The sequence below is a fragment of the Oncorhynchus masou genome, chromosome 13 (assembly GCF_036934945.1).
Source record: "Oncorhynchus masou masou isolate Uvic2021 chromosome 13, UVic_Omas_1.1, whole genome shotgun sequence".
NCBI lineage: Eukaryota > Metazoa > Chordata > Actinopteri > Salmoniformes > Salmonidae > Oncorhynchus > Oncorhynchus masou.
Window position 1 is genome coordinate 92626957 of NC_088224.1, and position 19132 is coordinate 92646088.

General features: G+C 42.2%; 1 long non-coding RNA gene across 1 annotated transcript; it reads left to right on the forward strand.

Annotated features, from left to right (window-relative positions):
* The first annotated feature begins 2209 nt into the window (after window positions 1-2209).
* Window positions 2210-13960, forward strand: LOC135551582 (uncharacterized). Its single transcript, XR_010457331.1, has 2 exons — window positions 2210-2550; window positions 13542-13960. It is a non-coding gene; the product is annotated as an uncharacterized LOC135551582 (long non-coding RNA).
* The last annotated feature ends 5172 nt before the right edge of the window (window positions 13961-19132 follow it).

The window sequence follows — 19132 nt, forward strand, 5'->3', positions numbered from 1 at the left end:
ATAGAACTGAATACAATAGAATAGAGCATAATAGAGCATAATACAATAGAATTGAACAGAATAGAATAGAATAGCATAGAATAGAGCAGAATAGAATATAATAGAATAGAGCATAATAGAACAGAAAATAACTGAATAGAATAGAATAGAGCATAATAGAACAGAATACAACTGAATAGAATAGAATAGTGCATAATAGAACAGAATAGAATAGAGCATAATAGAACAGAATAGAACTGAATAGAATAGAATAGAGCATCATAGAATAGAATAGAATAGAGCATAATAGAACAGAATAGAACTGAATAGAATAGAGCATAATAGAATAGAATAGAGCATAATAGAATAGAAGAGAAGAGAATAGAGCATAATAGAATATAATAGAATAGAGCATAATAGAACAGAATAGAACTGAATAGAATAGAATATAGCATAATAGAGCATAATACAATAGAATTGAACAGAATAGAATAGCACATAATAGAACAGAATATAACTGAATAGAATAGAATAGAGCATAATAGAACAGAATACAACTGAATAGAATAGAATAGAGCATAATAGAACAGAATAGAATAGAGCATAATAGAACAGAATAGAACTGAATAGAATAGAGCATAATAGAATAGAATAGAATTGAGCATAATAGAATAGAAGAGAATAGAGCATAATAGAACAGAATAGAACTGAATAGAATAGAGCATAATAGAATAGAAGAGAATAGAATTGAGCATAATAGAACAGAATATTAAATAATAGAATAGAAGAGAACAGAACAGAACAGAATAGAAAATAATATAATGAAGATATTGAAGTCAGGCTGTCAGCGATGAGTTACTGTGTAGGAGTTGTTTCCTTAATTAGAAAGGTATACAACAAGTTGATGCGATACCCACCCCTTAAAAATCCCCTTTAAAAATTAAAAAAAAAACTGTAGCCAGCATCATATATTTCTGTAATGACAGTCACAGGGTGACTCATAGTAGCCTGCTGGGCGTGTACCCTATACACTGCAGGGCTTAGACTATAGCCTATACACTAAACGACATCAGAGAGCCTCGGGAAAAAGAGGACTTGTTCATTCCATCGGCGTCACCCCACGCGCAGTGGCACAGCACAGGGCGGTGGCTGCGGGACGGGCGTGCTGCGTGGGGAGTTGGGGAATTTATGTGACTAAAATACGATACTGCCTGCTACTTCATCCATCCATTGTTTCTCTCCTATCTGAAGTTACAGTGAGTCGGCTACATTATGAATGTGGACAGAAATGCCGCAATAAAAGGAATAGCTAATTACTGAATATTACATTTGTAAATATGAACAATGGCATTTAATCATTTAATTTAGGCTACCAATTAACGCAGCTCCAAATGTGGCTGAAATAAAATATTTATTTCAGTTAAGATCGGCTATAATATACAAGCATGGTTTAAACTGTTACGGATAACCTCCACCTGCGTTTCACCTTTTGAAAAACAACTCCTCAGATCAGAGGATTAAAACGCGTATATTCTAGTCAAACAAGACCCCAAGATATAGCCAACCTGCTGCCCCACCGCCCGCAGCACAAAATATACATCTATATAATGAACATCTCACATTTAGTTCACCAGCTTGTGAGTCTACTGTACCATTGGATAGTATAATTCATGTTTTCAGACATAGATGACAATCACGTCTAATAGTGTCTCATTTGTCATTTGTATCAAATTCAATCTATTAATAATATATCAGTATGTTATAACAATATTATACGCTAATTGAGTGTATTAAATATCTATAACCGAATTTGATGTACACAAAATAGGTTGCAACCCAATGTCTTTACATTGACCTTAACACCCCCCATAACCTGTTAGGTAGCCTACTGTATGCTACACGTTGAAATCTAGCTGTTCCTTGCTGTGCACGCAAAGGACATGGGATACCATCCAAGTTGGTGTATCGTAACTTATACCCACCACCACCACCACCACCACCATTGTATTACGAAGATCATTCCGTGATGGAGAATACAGGTATTCGCATTTTTTCCGCGGAACTTCACTACTGCGCTACACCATCACCATGTTCCCTCACCATCGACAGCGCAATCCTACGTCCCAAAACACTCAAGCGACAAAACTGACCCATTCTCAAAACAGAAATGACATATCTTCATGACTTCGACACACTTGAGCAAGACGTGAGGGAGACTATTACTCTTACACCTCATGAAGTATCTTCACCACGCCCGGGTTTAGATGTAGACTACAGAGCTATAGGATAACCTAGGCTACTAAACATATTTATGTTTCCAGCGCTTAGCCAGCCTACCTTTCGAGGCGATTCCACAGAAGCTATACAGGAGGAACACCAAGTGCCGTTGGGGAATCATATTCTTAACGCTTCCTTCAGCAGCAAACTATGCTGGCCTCACGTTGTCTTCTGTTTTCGACTGGAGAAGCTCTCGGGTTTATCCAGGTGCGCTTGCAGTCTGAAACCTGAGAAGAATCTCATAGGCTCCTTGGTCTACGTAGGAACGGAACTCAGTTCTGCTGTCAATGCAAAGTAAGTCAACTCCCTTTGTACTCGGGCAGATCCTCGGGCTGTAGCAGTAGCCTATTGCCGTTAGTTAGAGTGTGCCTTTACACGGTACCACCGGGACTGTAGAGAGAGAGCGAGAACGAGAGATGCTTCTCTCCTCGCGCAGAGAAAGTGCAGCTTATTACCTCTCTGTCGAGATGCAGAACGAGCGAGTGCGCAGAGTCCCGCCCACGCCTCTCTAACTGATAAAGACGCTTCACCAATGGCAAACACCCAGACATTACTCTAGGGAGCTCCGGCAGCACGGTCAAATTCTCACAATCATTACCCGGGGCTGTTTCTAATGTGTGGTGTATGCCTGTTTTAGACTCTACACATGTTGTAATAGTATACAGTTATTCGGTTCGGCTAGTATAATGTACAGTGAGTGCCTCGCTGGTTCAGCACGAGGTGGTGCTGAAAAGACAACGACCAAACAGCTCGTCGTTATCTTGTTTGTAATGTGTTAGGACTGTTAGAGGCTCTATAATGTAACATTCTACAGTTATTCTGTTCAGTTAGTAGTATAGGTTACGGTCCCTGGCAGGTTTAGTTAGTACACTGTTAAAATGAAGTGCTTTGTAAAAAAAAAAATATATATATATATAAAAACTAGTGGCAACTGATTATACGCCAACGCAAAAGGAGACGAAAGAATAACTTGACTGGAGTATTGAAGCACATCATACTGAGGTGATTTGAAACGCGACATAGTGTGTTGTAACACCAGTTCATCATGTGTTGGGTAACGCGACATAGTGTGTTGTAACACCAGTTCATCATGTGTTGGGTAACGCGACATAGTGTGTTGTAACACCAGTTCATCATGTGTTGGGTAACGCATGTGTTGGGTAACGCGACATAGTGTGTTGTAACACCAGTTCATCATGTGTTGGGTAACGCGACATAGTGTGTTGTAACACCAGTTCATCATGTGTTGGGTAACGCGACATAGTGTGTTGTAACACCAGTTCATCACGTGTTGGGTAACGCGACATAGTGTGTTGTAACACCAGTTCATCATGTGTTGGGTAACGACATAGTGTGTTGTAACACCAGTTCATCATGTGTTGTAACGCGACATAGTGTGTTGTAACACCAGTTCATCATGTTGTTGGTGTTGTAACGCAGTTCATCATAGTGTGTTGTAACACCAGTTCATCATGTGTTGGGTAACGCGACATAGTGTGTTGTAACACCAGTTCATCATGTGTTGGGTAACGCGACATAGTGTGTTGTAACACCAGTTCATCATGTGTTGGGTAACGCGACATAGTGTGTTGTAACACCAGTTCATCATGTGTTGGGTAACGCGACATAGTGTGTTGTAACACCAGTTCATCATGTGTTGGGTAGCACATAGTGTGTTGTAACACCAGTTCATCATGTTAATGCGACATAGTGTGTTGTAACACCAGGGTAACGCGACATAGTGTGTTGTAACACCAGTTCATCATGTGTTGGGTAACGCGACATAGTGTGTTGTAACACCAGTTCATCATGTGTTGGGTAACGCGACATAGTGTGTTGTAACACCAGTTCATCATGTGTTGGTGTAACGTTCATCATGTGTTGGGTACATAGTGTGTTGTAACACCAGTTCATCATGTGTTGGGTAACGCGACATAGTGTGTTGTAACACCAGTTCATCATGTGTTGGGTAACGCGACATAGTGTGTTGTAACACCAGTTCATCATGTGTTGGGTAGTGTGTTGTAACACCAGTTCATCATGACATAGTGTGTTGTAACACCAGTTCATCATGTGTTGGGTAACGCGACATAGTGTGTTGTAACACCAGTTCATCATGTGTTGGGTAACGCGACATAGTGTGTTGTAACACCAGTTCATCATGTGTTGGGTAGCGACATAGTGTGTTGTAACACCAGTTCATCATGTGTTGGGTGTGTTGTAACACCAGTTCATCATGTGTTGTTTCATCATGTGGGTAGCGACATAGTAACACGACATAGTGTGTTGTAACACCAGTTCATCATGTGTTGGGTAACGCGACATAGTGTGTTGTAACACCAGTTCATCATGTGTTGGGTAACGCGACATAGTGTGTTGTAACACCAGTTCATCATGTGTTGGGTAACATAGTGTGTTGTAACGTTCACATAGTGTGTTGTAACACCAGTTCATCATGTGTTGGGTAACGCGACATAGTGTGTTGTAACACCAGTTCATCATGTGTTGGGTAACGCGACATAGTGTGTTGTAACACCAGTTCATCATGTGTTGGGTAACGCGACATAGTGTGTTGTAACACCAGTTCATCATGTGTTGGGTTCATCATGTGTTGCGACATAGTGTGTTGTAACACCAGTTCATCATGTGTTGGGTAACGCGACATAGTGTGTTGTAACACCAGTTCATCATGTGTTGGGTAACGCGACATAGTGTGTTGTAACACCAGTTCATCATGTGTTGGGTAACGCGACATAGTGTGTTGTAACACCAGTTCATCATGTGTTGGGTAACGCGACATAGTGTGTTGTAACACCAGTTCATCATGTGTTGGGTAACGCGACATAGTGTGTTGTAACACCAGTTCATCATGTGTTGGGTAACGCGACATAGTGTGTTGTAACACCAGTTCATCATGTGTTGGGTAACGCGACATAGTGTGTTGTAACACCAGTTCATCATGTGTTGTAACACCAGTTCATCATGTGTTGGGTAACGCGACATAGTGTGTTGTAACACCAGTTCATCATGTGTTGGGTAACGCGACATAGTGTGTTGTAACACCAGTTCATCATGTGTTGGGTAACGACATAGTGTGTTGTAACACCAGTTCATCATGTGTTGGGTAACGCGACATAGTGTGTTGTAACACCAGTTCATCATGTGTTGGGTAACGCGACATAGTGTGTTGTAACACCAGTTCATCATGTGTTGGGTAACGCGACATAGTGTGTTGTAACACCAGTTCATCATGTGTTGGGTAACATAGTGTGTTGTAACGTTCATCATAGTGTGTTGTAACACCAGTTCATCATGTGTTGGGTAACGCGACATAGTGTGTTGTAACACCAGTTCATCACATAGTGTGTTGGTTCATCATGTGTTGGGTAACGCGACATAGTGTGTTGTAACACCAGTTCATCATGTGTTGGGTAACGCGACATAGTGTGTTGTAACACCAGTTCATCATGTGTTGGGTAGCGCGACATAGTGTGTTGTAACACCAGTTCATCATGTGTTGGGTAACGCGACATAGTGTGTTGTAACACCAGTTCATCATGTGTTGGGTAACGCGACATAGTGTGTTGTAACACCAGTTCATCATGTGTTGGGTAACGCGACATAGTGTGTTGTAACACCAGTTCATCATGTGTTGGGTAACGCGACATAGTGTGTTGTAACACCAGTTCATCATGTGTTGGGTAGTGTGTTGTAACACCAGTTCATCATGTGTTGGGTAACGCGACATAGTGTGTTGTAACACCAGTTCATCATGTGTTGGGTAGTGTGTTGTAACACCAGTTCATCATGTGTTGGGTAACACCAGCGACATAGTGTGTTGTAACACCAGTTCATCATGTGTTGGGTAACGCGTTCATCATGTGTTGGGTAGACATAGTGTGTTGTAACACCAGTTCATCATGTGTTGGGTAGTTGACGACATAGTGTGTTGTAACACCAGTTCATCATGTGTTGGGTAACACATAGTGTGTTGTAACACCAGTTCATCATGTGTTGGGTAACGCGACATAGTGTGTTGTAACACCAGTTCATCATGTGTTGGGTAACGCGACATAGTGTGTTGTAACACCAGTTCATCATGTGTTGGGTAACGCGACATAGTGTGTTGTAACACCAGTTCATCATGTGTTGGGTAACGCGACATAGTGTGTTGTAACACCAGTTCATCATGTGTTGGTGTAACACCAGTTCATCATGTGTTGGGTAACATAGTGTGTTGTAACACCAGTTCATCATGTGTTGGGTAACGCGACATAGTGTGTTGTAACACCAGTTCATCATGTGTTGGGTAACGCGACATAGTGTGTTGTAACACCAGTTCATCATGTGTTGGGTAACGCGACATAGTGTGTTGTAACACCAGTTCATCATGTGTTGGGTAACGCGACATAGTGTGTTGTAACACCAGTTCATCATGTGTTGGGTAACGCGACATAGTGTGTTGTAACACCAGTTCATCATGTGTTGGGTAACGCGACATAGTGTGTTGTAACACCAGTTCATCATGTGTTGGGTAACGCGACATAGTGTGTTGTAACACCAGTTCATCATGTGTTGGGTAACGCGACATAGTGTGTTGTAACACCAGTTCATCATGTGTTGGGTAACGCGACATAGTGTGTTGTAACACCAGTTCATCATGTGTTGGGTAACGCGACATAGTGTGTTGTAACACCAGTTCATCATGTGTTGGGTAACGCGACATAGTGTGTTGTAACACCAGTTCATCATGTGTTGGGTAACATAGTGTGTTGTAACACCAGTTCATCATGTGTTGGGTAACATAGTGTGTTGTAACACCAGTTCATCATGTGTTGGGTAACACCAGTTCGCGACATAGTGTGTTGTAACACCAGTTCATCATGTGTTGGGTAACGCGACATAGTGTGTTGTAACACCAGTTCATCATGTGTTGGGTAACGCGACATAGTGTGTTGTAACACCAGTTCATCATGTGTTGGGTAACGCGACATAGTGTGTTGTAACACCAGTTCATCATGTGTTGGGTAACGCGACATAGTGTGTTGTAACACCAGTTCATCATGTGTTGGGTAACGCGACATAGTGTGTTGTAACACCAGTTCATCATGTGTTGGGTAGGACATAGTGTGTTGTAACACCAGTTCATCATAGTGACATAGTGTGTTGTAACACCAGTTCATCATGTGTTGGGTAACGCGACATAGTGTGTTGTAACACCAGTTCATCATGTGTTGGGTAACGCGACATAGTGTGTTGTAACACCAGTTCATCATGTGTTGGGTAACGCGACATAGTGTGTTGTAACACCAGTTCATCATGTGTTGGGTAACGCGTGTTGTAACATAGTGTGTTGTAACACCACATAGTGTTTGTAACACCAGTTCATCATGTGTTGGGTAACGCGACATAGTGTGTTGTAACACCAGTTCATCATGTGTTGGGTAACGCGACATAGTGTGTTGTAACACCAGTTCATCATGTGTTGGGTAACGCGACATAGTGTGTTGTAACACCAGTTCATCATGTGTTGGGTAACGCGACATAGTGTGTTGTAACACCAGTTCATCATGTGTTGGGTAACGCGACATAGTGTGTTGTAACACCAGTTCATCATGTGTTGGGTAACGCGACATAGTGTGTTGTAACACCAGTTCATCATGTGTTGGGTAACGCGACATAGTGTGTTGTAACACCAGTTCATCATGTGTTGGGTAACGCGACATAGTGTGTTGTAACACCAGTTCATCATGTGTTGGGTAACGCGACATAGTGTGTTGTAACACCAGTTCATCATGTGTTGGGTAACGCGACATAGTGTGTTGTAACACCAGTTCATCATGTGTTGGGTAACGCGACATAGTGTGTTGTAACACCAGTTCATCATGTGTTGGGTAACGCGACATAGTGTGTTGTAACACCAGTTCATCATGTGTTGGGTAACGCGACATAGTGTGTTGTAACACCAGTTCATCATGTGTTGGGTAACGCGACATAGTGTGTTGTAACACCAGTTCATCACGTGTTGGGTAACGCGACATAGTGTGTTGTAACACCAGTTCATCACGTGTTGGGTAACGCGACATAGTGTGTTGTAACACCAGTTCATCATGTGTTGGGTAACACCTTGCCAGGGACTGGGAGACCTACCTTAAATAAAGGTCCAAAAGACTCATTTGGTGTTTCGTGTTCTGTTTAGTACCGAATTAGATAACGTCACCAAAAGATAAGCTTTCTCTCTCCCTCTATAGCTTCTAAACGCTATGATGGTGTTTCACCTCCTGACGAGTGAAGAATTAGATCGCTCCTTCTGGAATATTCTAATGGTTAACATTGGTTTATGTATCTGATCATTTGCCAGTTTTAACCATTCTTGGCAGGCATTGTTGAGCAAGTGTGGCAGGATACTGTATTTGCCTCTACCATGAAAAGTTCTGAACGTGGTGAACTGATTTTCTAAATCATTGAACTGCATTTTGTCTGATGGTTTTGATATCCGCTCATCATTACAACTCATGGCATAACAAGCTACTTACTACTAATAAAGAAGCGCACTTTTCTTCCTTCAAGCATGCATACAACATTATGTAAAATAATGATAGAAATATATATATATATAAATGTCCCATAATCCTCTAAAAACACAGATACGTCAAGATAGGAAGCCAAAGGGGTTTAGAATCAGACTTCCAATGAGTTCACTAACTCAGTTTTCTCTGGCTTTGGGTATCATGATAGAAGACCGATTTTGAGTAACATATTATGTTGGATTTATTCTGTTTTATTGACAAATCATTGAAAATATGTATTTTTTTATTAAGTACAGTTGAAGTTGGAAGTTTACATACACTTAGGATAGAGTCATTAAAACTCATTTTTCAACCACTCCACAAATTTCTTGTTAACTAACTATAGTTTTGGCAAGTTGTTTACAACATCTACTTTGTGCATGACACAAGTAATTTTCTCAACAATTGTTTACATAGAGATTATTTAATGTATAATTCACTGTATCACAACGTTTACACACACTAAATTGACTGTGCCTTTAAACAGCTTGGAACATTCCAGAAAATTATGTCATGGCTTTAGAAGCTTCTGATAGGATAATTGACATAATTTGAGTCAATTGGAGGTGTACCTGTGGATGTAATTCAAGGCCTACCTTCAAACGCAGTGCCTCTTTTCTTGACATCATGGGAAAATTAAAAGAAATCAGCCAAGACCTCAGCTGTCATACTGCTCAGTAAGGAGTTGCTTTCTGTCTCCTAGGTACGAAAAGTGCAAATCAATCCCAGAACAACAGCAAAGGACCTTGTGAAGATGCTGGAGGAAACAGGTACAAAAGTTTCTATATCCACAGTAAAACAAGTCCTATATCGACATAACCTGAAAGACCGCTCAGCAAGGAAGAAGCCACTGCTCCAAAACCGCCATAAAAAGCCAGACTACGGTTTGCAACTGCACATGGGGACAAAGATCGTACATTTTGGAGAAATGTCCTCTGGTCTGATGAAACATAAATATAACTGTTTGGACATAAGGACCATCATTATGTTTGGAGGAAAAAGGGGGAGGCTTGCAAGCCGAAGAACACCATCCCAACCGTGAAGCACGGGGGTGGCAACATCATGTTGTGGGGGTGCTTTGCTGCAGGAGGGACTGGTGCACTTCACAAAATACATGACATCATGAGGGAGGACGATTATGTGGATATTTTGAGGCAACATCTCAAGACATCAGTCAGGAAGTTAAAGCTTGGTCACAAATAGGTTTTCCAAATGGACAATGACCCCAAGCATACTTCCAGAGTTTTGGCTAAATGGCTTTTAAGGACAACGATGTCAAGGTATTGGAGTGGCCATCACAAAGCCCTGATCTCAATCCAATAGAACATTTGTGGGCAGAGCTGAAAAAGTGTGTGCAGCAAAGAGGCCTACAAACCTGACTCAGTTACACCAGCTCTGTCAGGAGAAACGGGCCAAAACTCACCCAACTTATTGTGGGAAGCTTGTGGAAGGCTACCCAAAACGTTTGACCCAAGTTAAACAATTTAATGCTACCAAATACTAATTGATTGTATGTAAACTTCTGACCCCCTGGGAATGTGATGAAAGAAATTAAATCTGAAATAAATCATTCTCTCTACTATTATTCTGACATTTCACATTCTTAAAATAAAGTGGTTGTAACAGTTTTCTTGAGTTGAAGGAGAGGCGGACCAAAATGCAGCGTGGTTTCTATTCATGGTTCTTTAATTAAGAAACTACACATGAACAAACTAACAAAACAAGAAACGTGGAAACCCAAAACAGCCCTATCTGGTGCAAACACAGAGACAGGAACAAACACGTACAAACACACAGTGAAACCCAGGCTACCTAAGTATGATTCTCAATCAGAGACAACTAATGACACCTGCCTCTGATTGAGAACCATAGTAGGCCGAAACATAGAAATAACCAAATCATAGAAAAACAAAGATAGACTGCCCACCCCAACTCACGCCCTGACCATACTAAATAACGACAAAACAAAGGAAATAAAGGTCAGAACGTGACAGTGGTGATCCTAACTGACCTAAAACAGGGAATTATTACTAGGATTAAATGTCAGGAATTGTGAAAAACTGAGTTTAAATGTATTTGGCTAAGGTGTATGTAAACTTCCGACGTCAACTGTACATGTATTCGTGGCTATGTGATTAAGTGTGTCAAATGTCCAATGCAATTCCAATGAAATGTACCAGCTTACTGCACCAGAAGTCAGTGGTTCAATTTCCACTTCCGTCGGTCCCACTTTCAAATCAAATCAAATGTATTTATAAAGCCCTTCGTACATCAGCTGATACCTCAAAGTGCTGTACAGAAACCCAGCCTAAAACCCCAAACAGTAAGCAATGCAGGTGTAGAAGCACGGTGGTTAGGAAAAACTCCCTAGAAAGGCCAAAACCTAGGAAGAAACCTAGAGAGGAACCAGGCTATGAGAGGTGGCCAGTTCTCTTCTGGCCGTTCCGGGTGGAGATTATAACAGAACATGACCAAGATGTTCAAAAGTTCATAGATGACCAGCATGGTCAAATGATAATAATCACAGTGGTTGTCGAGGGCAACAGGTCAGCACCTCAGGAGTAAATGTCAGTTGGCTTTTCATAGCCGTTCACTCCTTCTCCATCTCACGCTGTTTCTAATCTGTCTAAAAAAAAACATTGAAAAAAATGTAGCTCGAATTCCACAAACAATAGTCTTCACGGGCAACTCATCATCAATATTTAGGTTTATTTTAAATAATTTACACATCTTAACCATATGATTGTAGGAGAGTCAGTCTGCAATTTGTTTATTTTTGTTGGTGTTTTGATGCTGTCTTTTACATGCACTGACACAATACTCTCTTAAAAAACCATCAATATTCAGATTGAAGACTCACTCTGGGTATTTTAGAGTACTTCTATTCTGTTGTAAAAAAAAACATTTCTTTGTATCATAACACGTACATTGAGTTTAAATTCAAACACCCTCTAAAACACCAGATCTCAGTAAAGTGCTCTAATTTGCATGCTTTCATTACACAATCATTGTATTTTGGAGGCTTTCTATTTTGACAATGTAGCAGTGGTGCTGAATGGGCATCGACCAAACAACTATTCGTTTCCTTGTTTGTAACGTGTCAGGACTCTCAGAGTTACTAAAAATGTTGTAATATTCTACAGTTCTTGTTTTTCGGTTAGTACTGAATCCATTGTTAATAAAGCAACTTTCTATCACTCTAAATTTCAAGCCTCTAACCCTAGGAAACTATTGTCCACCTTCTCATCTCTCCTTTAATCATCTTCCTCTCCTCCCTCTCTGCGGAAGACTTTGTCATTGACTTGGAAAAGAATGTTGACCACATCCGCTCCTCATTCACTCAGCCTATTGAGTCCACTGGTCCCACTCATTCACTCAGTCTATTGAGTCCACTGGTCCCACTCATTCACTCAGCCTATTGAGTCCACTGGTCCCACTCATTCACTCAGTCTATTGAGTCCACTGGTCCCACTCATTCACTCAGCCTATTGAGTCCACTGGTCCCACTCATTCACTCAGTCTATTGAGTCCACTGGTCCCACTCATTCACTCAGCCTATTGAGTCCACTGGTCCCACTCATTCACTCTGCCTATTGAGTCCACTGGTCCCACTCATTCACTCTGCCTATTGAGTCCACTGGTCCCACTCATTCACTCAGTCTATTGAGTCCACTGGTCCCACTCATTCACTCAGCCTATTGAGTCCACTGGTCCCACTCATTCACTCAGTCTATTGAGTCCACTGGTCCCACTCATTCACTCAGTCTATTGAGTCCACTGGTCCCACTCATTCACTCAGTCTATTGAGTCCACTGGTCCCACTCATTCACTCAGTCTATTGAGTCCACTGGTCCCACTCATTCACTCTGCCTATTGAGTCCACTGGTCCCACTCATTCACTCTGCCTATTGAGTCCACTGGTCCCACTCATTCACTCAGTCTATTGAGTCCACTGGTCCCACTCATTCACTCAGCCTATTGAGTCCACTGGTCCACTCATTCACTCAGTCTATTGAGTCCACTGGTCCCACTCATTCACTCAGTCTATTGAGTCCACTGGTCCCACTCATTCACTCAGCCTATGAGTCCACTGGTCCCACTCATTCACTCAGCCTATTGAGTCCACTGGTCCCACTCATTCACTCAGTCTATTGAGTCCACTGGTCCCACTCATTCACTCAGCCTATTGAGTCCACTGGTCCCACTCATTCACTCAGCCTATTGAGTCCACTGGTCCCACTCATTCACTCAGTCTATTGAGTCCACTGGTCCCACTCATTCACTCAGTCTATTGAGTCCACTGGTCCCACTCATTCACTCAGCCTATTGAGTCCACTGGTCCCACTCATTCACTCAGTCTATTGAGTCCACTGGTCCCACTCATTCACTCAGCCTATTGAGTCCACTGGTCCCACTCATTCACTCAGCCTATTGAGTCCACTGGTCCCACTCATTCACTCAGCCTATTGAGTCCACTGGTCCCACATCATTCCTCAGCCTATTGAGTCCACTGGTCCCACTCATTCACTCAGCCTATTGAGTCCACTGGTCCCACTCATTCATTCAGCCTATTGAGTCCACTGGTCCCACTCATTCACTCAGCCTATTGAGTCCACTGGTCCCACTCATTCATTCAGCCTATTGAGTCCACTGGACCCACACAGATGCAGATCTACTCTACCCCTTGACCTCTTTTTCTCCCCCTGCTCTCTCCAGATGAAATCCTGCAACTAGTGAGTTCCGGTCCCTCGGCAACCTGACACGCTCAACCCCATCGCCTCCTCCCTTCTCCAGAACATGTCTGCAATCCGTCTCCTCATCAACTCATCCCTGACCACTGGCTGTGTACCCTCTGACTTCAAAAGGATGTGTGATGAGCTTCATCCCAAAATGGCAGCCTCCCCCCCTGCATAGTGCACTACTTTTAACCAGAAACCATAGATCTATGTGGAGAATAGGGTGCCATTCAGGATGAATACTAGGTTAAAACTCTTTATGTTGATCTTTTCCCTCTGGCTTCCAGTAACGTTTTATTATTTACATTATATCAATTTGAAATATGTACGTGACCCATCTGCTCCAGATATTTGTTTAATTTCAATACTAAACCTGATTAAACAACATGGTTTTGAGGACCGCTGTTGTACTGAGTGGTGTTTCAGACTACCACAATACAAAAGTACCTAGGGGATCTTGGTCTGTTGTTGGTTTAGCTAAACTGTTTTGTCCGTAATGAATTATGATGATATTAATATCAGCTGTGGAGCAGTATGATTACAGTAGGTGTTCTGGCAGTCCATCAGCAGCAACAAAGGATATTTTCCCTATAATGTTTGAAGTCTTGCCGACAGTGGATTTCTCTACGAGCCATTAGTAACTGCAGTCCAACGTGATATGATGTTCTCATTAGCTACTTAACTACAGGCACCGCTTTAGCATCAAACACAACACATCAGGGTTCATTGAGACCCACTTTAGCATCAAAACATCAGGGTTCATTGAGACCCACTTTAGCATCAAAACATCAGGGTTCATTGAGACCCACTTTAGCATCAAAACATTAGGGTTCAGTGAGACCCACTTTAGCATCAAAACATCAGGGTTCATTGAGACCCACTTTAGCATCAAAACATTAGGGATCAGTGAGACCCACTTTAGCATCAAAACATCAGGGTTCAGTGAGACCCACTTTAGCATCAAAACATCAGGGTTCAGTGAGACCCACTTTAGCATCAAAACATCAGGGTTCATTGAGACCCACTTTAGCATCAAAACATCAGGGTTCAGTGAGACCCACTTTAGCATCAAAACATCAGGGTTCAGTGAGACCCACTTTAGCATCAAAAAATTATGATTCAATCTGACCCACTTTAGCATCAAAACATTAGGATTCAATCAGACCCACTTTAGCATCAAAACATCAGGATTCAATCAGACCCACTTTAGCATCAAAACATCAGGATTCAATGAGACCCACTTTAGCATCAAAACATCAGGGTTCAGTGAGACCCACTTTAGTGTAAAAAATATTAGTGTTCAATCAGAACCACTTCAGCATCAACACATTAGGGTTCAATGAGACCACCTTAGGATCAAAACACTAGGGTTCTATGAGACCCACTTTAGTGTAAAAATATTAGTGTTCAATCAGACCCACATTAGCATTGCCTGAACTGCATGCCAAAACCATCTCACATTAAGTTCCAGATGGCTTGAAAAGAAATTAACAAATTATCAAATTTGGGTGAAACATCTCTTCAAACACAACAGATCCAAGTGAGAAACCTTTCACACACGCGCACACACACACACACACACACACACACACACACACACACACACACACACACACACACACACACACACACACACACACACACACACACACACACACACACACACACACACACACACACACACACACACACACACACACACACACACATTGTATCCCAAATAGCACCCTATTACCTACACAGTGAACTACTTTTTACCAGAGTGTAGTGAAAAATAGTGCACACTATACCGTACAGGGAGCTGTTCGGGATACACACACAGTAGCCAGGGGAAGAACATTTCTGGCTTGTACTGTTCCAATAATTGCCGTCCTTCTCTGGCTTTCTCTCATGAAGCTTCCTGTGAAAACATTGCTGGCCGTGGTTAAAGAAAGTGATTTTCAACAGAAGTATGTGCTGGTCGAACTGGAAGGAGATCAGAAAATGGAGGCAAATCGTGTTGATTCACTTTGCTGCCTGTGCCAGGTAAATATTGGGAATTACAAGATGGTTCTCAAACTGTGATAGCAGCATATCTAAACGCACTGGCCACAGCTACATCCCAAACTGCACCCTATTCCCTATGGGTCCTTGGCATAGGTAGTGCACTAACTAGGGAATAGGGGGCCATTCGGGCTGAGCCCATGACTTAGGAATAAAGATGAGTAAAAAAAACTCCAGTTCGACAGCTTATTGTAGAATGGAAATCTGATGCATGGGTTTGCTGAAGAACATGAACAACACATGAAAGTACAATAAATAATCATAAAATGTTCTGGTAAACTGCATATTTCTGAACATTTTCCTGAGTGGTAGAGAGGTACTATGGCCAAGGCTGTAGGTACATTATGATCAGACCATGTCATAGTACCTACTGGCCATTTGTATTTATTATTCATCTACATTAGTTCCTGCCGAGGCAGCAGCTACTCTTCCTGGGGGTTTATTATGGATCCCCATTAGTTCCTGTCAAGGCAGCAGCTACTCTTCCTGGGGGTTTATTATGGATCCCCATTAGTTCCTGCCGAGGCAGCAGCTACTCTTCCTGGGGGTTTATTATGGATCCCCATTAGTTCCTGCCGAGGCAGCAGCTACTCTTCCTGGGGGTTTATTATGGATCCCCATTAGTTCCTGTCAAGGCAGCAGCTACTCTTCCTGGGGGTTTATTATGGATCCCCATTAGTTCCTGTCAAGGCAGCAGCTACTCTTCCTGGGGTTTATTATGGATCCCCATTAGTTCTTGCCAAGGCAGCAGCTACTCTTCCTGGGGGTTTATTATGGATCCCCATTAGTTCCTGCCAAGGCAGCAGCTACTCTTCCTGGGGTTTATTATGGATCCCCATTAGTTCCTGCCAAGGCAGCAGCTACTCTTCCTGGGGGTTTATTATGGATCCCCATTAGTTCCTGTCAAGGCAGCAGCTACTCTTCCTGGGGGTTTATTATGGATCCCCATTAGTTCCTGCCGAGGCAGCAGCTACTCTTCCTGGGGTCCAGCAACATTAAGACAGTTATATACAATTACACATATTACATGACATTACATTTCATGAAACTTTTCACAACCCATTAAACGTGTGCCGGCTGTCCACTACTCTACTATCACATACACTGTGTGCACAATATAAAATCCATGTCTGCGTGTTTGTAAAGTGTTTGCGTGTGTGTAGAGTGCGTGTGTGTAGAGTGTGTGTGTGTAGAGTGCGTGTGTGTAGAGTGCGTGTGTGTAGAGCGCGTGTGTGTAGAGTGTGTGTGTGTAGAGTGTCTGCGTGTGTGTAGAGTGCGTGTATGTAGAGTGTGTGTGTGTAGAGTGTGTGTGTGTAGAGTGCGTGTGTGTAGAGCGCGTGTGTGTAGAGTGTCTGCGTGTGTGTAGAGTGCGTGTGTGTAGAGTGTGTGTGTGTAGAGTGCGTGTGTGTAGAGTGCGTGTGTGTAGAGTGCGTGTGTGTAGAGTGTCTGCGTGTGTGTAGAGTGCGTGTGTGTAGAGTGCGTGTGTGTAGAGTGCGTGTGTGTAGAGTGTGTGTGTGTAGAGTGCGTGTGTGTAGAGTGCGTGTGTGTAGAGTGCGTGTGTGTAGAGTGCGTGTGTGTAGAGTGTGTGTGTGTAGAGTGCGTGTGTGTAGTGTCTGCGTGTGTGTAGAGTGCGTGTGTGTAGAGTGCGTGTGTGTAGAGTGCGTGTGTGTAGAGTGCGTGTGTGTAGAGTGAGTGTGTGTAGAGTGCGTGTGTGTAGAGTGCGTGTGTGTAGAGTGCGTGTGTGTAGAGTGCGTGTGTGTGTGTAGAGTGCGTGTGTGTAGAGTGTGTGTGTGTAGAGTGCGTGTGTGTAGAGTGTGTGTGTGTAGAGTGCGTGTGTCATCATTTGAACGTGTAGGCGTGTGACTGATGCCTGTGTTTGTTTCTCTTCACAGTCCCCTCTGTTCTAAAAGGTGTATTTGTATCTGGGCCATTATGTACCAACAGACCTGAATATATAGCCTCTACTGGCCATTATGTACCAACAGACCTGAATATATAGCCTCTACTGGCCATTATGTACCAACAGACCTGAATATATAGCCTCTACTGGCCATTATGTACCAACAGACCTGAATATATAGCCTCTACTGGCCATTATGTACCAACATACCTGAATATATAGCATCTACTGGCCATTATGTACCAACAGACCTGAATATATAGCCTCTACTGGCCATTATGTACCAACAGACCTGAATATATAGCCTCTACTGGCCATTATGTACCAACAGACCTGATATATAGCCTCTATTGGCCATTATGTACCAACATACCTGGATATATAGCCTCTACTGGCCATTATGTACCAACAGACCTGGATATATAGCCTCTACTGGCCATTATGTACCAACATACCTGAATATATAGCCTCTACTGGCCATTATGTACCAACATACCTGGATATATAGCCTCTACTGGCCATTATGTACCAACAGACCTGGATATAAGCCACTGGCCATTATGTATGCTGAATATATACCAGGCCATTATGTACCAACATACCTGGATATATACCACTGGCCATTATGTATGCCTGGATATATAGCCAGGCCATTATGTACCAACAGACCTGGATATATAGCCTCTACTGGCCATTATGTACCAACATACCTGAATATATAGCCAGGCCATTATGTACCAACAGACCTGGATATATAGCCTCTACTGGCCATTATGTACCAACAGACCTGAATATATAGCATCTACTGGTCATTATGATGACCTGAATATATACCTCTAGGTCATTATGATGACCTGGATATATAGCCTCTACTGGCCATTATGTACCAACATACCTGGATATATAGCCTCTACTGGCCATTATGTACCAACAGACCTGATATAACATCTAGGCCATTATGATGACCTGAATATATAGCATCTACTGGTCATTATGTATGACTATATATAGCCTTTACTGGCCATTATGTACCAACAGACCTGAATATATAGCCTCTACTGGCAATTATGTACCAACAGACCAGGTCATTAGATGCTATAGAACCAGGTCATTAGATGCTATATAACCAGGACATTAGATGCTATAGAACCAGGTCATTAGATGCTATAGAACCAGGTCATTAGATGCTATATAACCAGGTCATTAGATGCTATAGAACCAGGTCATTAGATGCTATATAACCAGGACATTAGATGCTATAGAACCAGGTCATTAGATGCTATATAACCAGGTCATTAGATGCTATATAACCAGGACATTAGATGTTATATAACCAGGACATTAGATGCTATATAACCAGGTCATTAGATGCTATAGAACCAGGTCATTAGATGCTATAGAACCAGGTCATTAGATGCTATACAACCAGGTCATTAGATGCCCTACAACCAGGTCATTAGATGCTATATAACCAGGTCATTAGATGCTATATAACCAGGTCATTAGATGCTATAGAACCAGGTCATTAGATGCTATATAACCAGGTCATTAGATGCTATAGAACCAGGTCATTAGATGCCCTACAACCAGGTCATTAGATGCTATAGAACCAGGTCATTAGATGCCCT